This window comes from Dromiciops gliroides, chromosome 1, assembly GCF_019393635.1.
Source record: "Dromiciops gliroides isolate mDroGli1 chromosome 1, mDroGli1.pri, whole genome shotgun sequence".
In the NCBI taxonomy this organism is placed as follows: Eukaryota; Metazoa; Chordata; class Mammalia; order Microbiotheria; family Microbiotheriidae; genus Dromiciops; species Dromiciops gliroides.
In genome coordinates, this window is record NC_057861.1 from 543198262 (window position 1) to 543203590 (window position 5329).

Consider the following 5329-nt stretch of genomic DNA (forward strand, 5'->3'; position numbering starts at 1 on the left):
CAGACCAAAATGAACTTGGAATGCTCTACGACACGTTGGGCACAAATAGTCCACATGAGCATTTGGAGTAGATTCTCTAAATTTGAGCATCTTGAGTTTCTTTTGAGCTACTTCAATTCTGCTTTGCTCATAGAGCACAACACCTTCTTTGATGAGGGTCCTGTGCCAGTGTCTCCCATGTCATACAATCAATTCCAAAGTTCTTCAGAGAAACCTTCAGAGTGTTTGTGTAGGGGGCAGCTAGGTGCCGCAGTGGATAGAACATCGGCCCTGGATTCAGGAAGACCTGAGTTCAAATTCGGCCTCAGACACTTGACACTTACTAGCTGTAGACCCTGGGCAAGTCACTTAACCCCAATTGCCTCACAAAAACAAACAAACAAACAGAGTGTTTGTGTATCATTTCTTCTAACCACTAATAGAAGGTGACATTTAAACAGACTGGCATTTGAGTAGAACTGTGAAGAAAACAAGGGATTCTAAAACATGGAAACAAGGTGGTAGTGCTTCTAGACTTTGGGGACAGTCAGCACAAAGATACAGAAGTGGGAAATGGAGCATTAGGTGTAATGAACAGCATGAAGGGCAGTTGCCTTAACCATGAAATGTAGGAAGGGAAATAATGCTAAAAAAAAAAAAAGTCAGAAAGATAGGTTTGTGGCCAAGCTGTAAAAGACTTTAAAAGCTAACCAGGGGGGCAGCTAGGTGGTGCAGTCAATAAAGCACTGGCCCTGAATTCAGGAGGACCTGAGTTCAAATCTAGCCTCAGACACTTGATACTTACTAGCTGTGTGACCCTGGGCAAGTCACTTAATCCTCATTGTCCCACCCTCCCCCCAAAAAAAAAGCTAACCAGGGAAACTTATACTTAACCCTAGAGTCAATAGGAAAGCACTGGAGTTTATTGAATAGGGGAATGAAACAGTTGAATGACACTCTAGGAAAATGGCTTTGATAGCAATGTGGAGGGCAGACTGGAGAAGGGAGAAATTTGAGGAAGAAAGACCAATTATGAGGCTAAGGCAATAATCCATGTGAGACCCCATAGGGGCCTAAACTAAAGTGGTGGCCATGTGAATAGAGAGAAGGGGACAGATGTGAAATATGTTTTAGAAGTGGAAATGATAAGATTTGGAAATTGATTGGTTATATGGGAAGACAGTGAAGAGTCAAGGATAACATGGATGTTGAGAACCTCAGGAAATTGAACATGGTTTACCATTTTGATAAGCTTAAGAGAGAAAAGGTAGCTAAGTAACAGTAAATAAAGTATTGAACTTGGAGTCAGGAAGACCTGAGTTTAAAATCCTGCCTCAGATACTTGATAGTTGTATGATCCTGGACTAGTAATTTAACCTCAGTTTCCTTACCTGAAAAACGGCAATAATAAATAACACCTTCCTCACAGGATTGTTGTGAGGATCAAATGAGATAACAGATGTAAAGCACTTTACAAACTTTAAAGCCATATATGAATACTAGCTGTCATTATAAGTAGTAAGGATGATGATGAAAAGAGAGGGGGAAAATTAATTGAGGAATAAAGGAGGTGAAAGGATATGGAACAGAAGCAGTTAGGTGCTGCATTGGATGGAGCACTGACCCTGGAATCAGAAAGATCTAAGTTCAAATCTGGCCTCAGATACTAGCTGTGTGACCCTCAGCAAGTCACTTAACCCTCATTACCTAAAAAAAAAAAGGATGTTGAATGTATTCTTTCATAAAATCAAGATGCTTAAGGAAAATATTATGTAAATGAGGAAGAAGGAGATAATGTAAATAATGTAATTATTTATCATGTAATCAATTATTATGTAATTATGTAAAAGATTATGTAAATAAGGTAGGGGAAGCAAGCATCACATGAACCTTACTTTTGTCTGAACCAGATAAAGCAGGGTTGAACAAACACACATCATACACATATCAAAACATCAAATTCTTCAGTAAAGCTTTAAGAACAGGTAAAGGAGAAAATGGGCTTAAGAGGGAGGTTAGAATAAGTAATGGATTCCATTTTTGGAGGGTGGATCATGAAGATGGGATTAAAAGGAAAGAAAAATGGGCAAAACTGAGTCTGGGGGAGGAGAAGAAAAAATTATGAGGGAAAGGAAAGCAGGTTATTTATTTGTGAGGAACACATTCTTTCTTCTTCTTTTTTTTTTGGCCGGGCAATGGGGACTAAGTGACTTGCCCAGGGTCACACAGCTAATAAGTGTCAAGTGTCTAAGACCACATTTGAACTTAGGTCCTCCTGAATCCAGGGCTGGTGCCTTATCCACTGAGCCACCTAGCCACCCCTTGACACATTCTTTCTTTCTTACTACCTTCTTTGTAAGGAAGGGGATGATAAGGAGAAAAAAGTATAAGAGGGTGGTTGTTGTTTTCCTTTATTCTCAAAGAGGACCAATGACATCAGGAGAGTGACATCTTGACTTGCAAATAATAAACTGAATTTAAGTGAGGCAGAGCTGGGCAAAGTCATCAGCCCCACTTTCTCCTCCAGAGTCAATGGAGTCCAGTAGCAAGACATAGGCCAGGACAACTGGTAATGGATCAGGATGCAGTGAGAGACCTTGGCCTTTGTGTGTGTGTGTGTGTGTGTGTGTGAGAGAGACTACGTTTATTGAATAGAATTTTATTTTCCAAAATATATGTAAAAACAAATTTTAACATCAATTTAAAAAAAATTTGTGTTCCAACTTCTCTTCCTCCTCCATTCCCACCCCCCATCCACTAGATCTCAAGCATTTCAAAATAAGTTATACATAAGTAGTCATGGAAAACATTCCCACATTAGCTTGTTATGAGAGAAAACAGTCAAAAAACCCCAAAACTTCAGATTGAGGAACTGTCAAAGAGGGAAAAAAAATTTTTTTTTAATGTGTTTCCAGGGGCAGCTAGGTGGCGCAACGGACAGAGCACCGGCCCTGGAATCAGGAGCACCCAAGCTCAAATCCGGCCTCAGACACTCAACACCCACTAGCTGTGTGACCCTGGGCAAGCCACTCAACCCCAATTGCCTCACCAAAAAAAAACAAAACAAGAAAGAAAAAAAAATGTGTTTCCATCTATTTTCAGATACTATCACTTCTTTCTTTGTAGATAGGTTGCCATTTTCATAAGTCCTTCAGGGTTATATTGGATCATTGCCTTGCTGAAAATAACCACATGCTTCCCAGCAGATCATCTTACACTATTGCTGTTATTTTGTATACAGTACATTTCACTCTGCTTCAGTTCATGTAGGTCTTTCCAGTTTTTCTGATAGTATCCTGTTCATCATAACCTAAATAAAGTACCTTAAACTTGACAAAGAATTTTCTTCATATTAGCCCAGCAAAGTAGAGACCTTGGCCTTTTTAAGGTCTTTCTCACGTCTCAATTTAAGATAGAGAGAAAGAGCCAATTTAAATTAATTAATGTGAATGTGAATAGAATTAACAAAAATTGACACTATATTGGAGCATTAAAAATTAGCAAACACAAAGAAGCAGAACTAGTAAATACATCTTTCATTGACCACAATGCAATAAAAATTGTATTCAGTAAAGAGTCTTTAAAGAAAGGATTAAAAATTAGTTGGAGAGGGCAGCTAGGTGGCGCAGTGGATAAAGCACCGGCCCTGGATTCAGGAGTACCTGAGTTCAAATCCGGCCTCAGACACTTGACACTTACTAGCTGTGTGACCCTGGGCACACTTAACCCTCCTTGCCCCACAAAAAAAAAAAAAAGAAAGAAAGAAAGAAAAAGAAAAAAAAAATTAGCTGGAGACTAAATACCCTAATCCTAAAGAATTAGTTTGTAAAAGAACAAATCAGAACAAGAAGAGAAAATTTCATCAAAGTAAATAAATGATAACAATAAGACAGTATAACTAAACTTGAGATGAAGCAAAAATATGAAAGGAAATAAGCATTTATTTAACCAGGCGCTATGCTAAGCAATTCTAGGGGAACAATTTATATTTCTAAACACCTTGATTAACAAAAAAGAGATAGAGCAAATTAGTTGCTTGGGCACAGATCTAAAAAAAACCAAAAACCCTAGAAATTCAGCAAATTACAAAACCCCAAATGCCAAGATAGAAATTTTAAAAATCTAAGAAAAAATGTATAAAAAATCCTATATAAATGATAAAATGAGAAGTTAGTTTTTTGGAAAAAAATGAATAAAACATTACAATCTATTTTTTAAAAAAGGAAAACCAAACTGCCAGTATCAAAAATGAAAAAAGGGAAATCACAATAAATGAATAAGAAATATAGCAAATTGTTAGAAATTATTCCCCCAATCATATGACAATAAAATTGACCATGTAAATTAAATGGATGACCATCCACAAGAATATAAAATGCCCAGATTATCAGTATTAGGGTATTTAAATAGCCCAGTCTTGGAAAAGGAAATAGAAAAAGTCATAAATGAGTTCTCAAAGAAAAAAATCCTAGCACCAGATGGATTTATAAGTGAATTTTATCAAGCATTCAAAGAACAATTAATTCCAATATTACATGAACTTAAAAAAAAAAAACAGCAGGACTTCCTGCCTTGCTTCCTTCGGTTCTCTCTCTTTCGCCTCCTGATCGTTGCCATCTTGGGTCGCATGCACGCTCCCGGGGAAGGGCCTGTCCCAGTCGGCTTTGCAGTACCGCCGCAGCGTGCCCACGTGGCTGAAGCTCACCTCGGACAACGTGAAGGAACAGATCTACAAGCTGGCTAAGAAGGGCCTGACGCTCTCCCAGATCAATGTTATCATACTGAGGGATTCTCATGGTGTGGCACAAGTGCGCTTTGTAACTGGCAACAAAATTTTGAGAATTCTCAAGTCCAAGGGACTTGCCCCTGATCTTCCTGAAGATCTTTATCACTTGATCAAGAAAGCTGTTGCTGTTCGCAAGCATCTTGAGAGAAACAAAAAGGATAAGGATTCTAAATTCTGTCTGATTCTCAACGAGAGCCGAATTCACAGGCTGGCTCCTTACTACAAGACCAAGAGAGTGCTCCCACCCAATTGGAAATATGAATCATCCACAGCCTCTGCTCTAGTTGCATAAATTTTGGTTTATGTACTAAAATAATAAAAGCACATCTAGATAAAAAAAAAACAGCATAAGAAGAAACCCTAGCAAATTCTTTCTGTGATACAAATATGATCTTGATATTTAAATCAGGGAAATACAAATAAGGGAAAGAAACTATCAGCCAATATCCCTACTAAATACTGGCAATGAGATTTTAAATAAAATTTTAGGAAAAAAGGCTATAGCAGCTCATCAAAGAGATTGTACACTATGATCCGGTAGGATTTATACCAGGAATACAAGAT

At 38.0% G+C, this 5329-nt stretch overlaps 1 pseudogene; it reads left to right on the top strand.

Moving 5' to 3' along the window:
• The first annotated feature begins 1180 nt into the window (after nt 1-1180).
• Nucleotides 1181-5108, top strand: LOC122751434 (annotated as a pseudogene).
• Nucleotides 5109-5329: the final 221 nt, after the last annotated feature.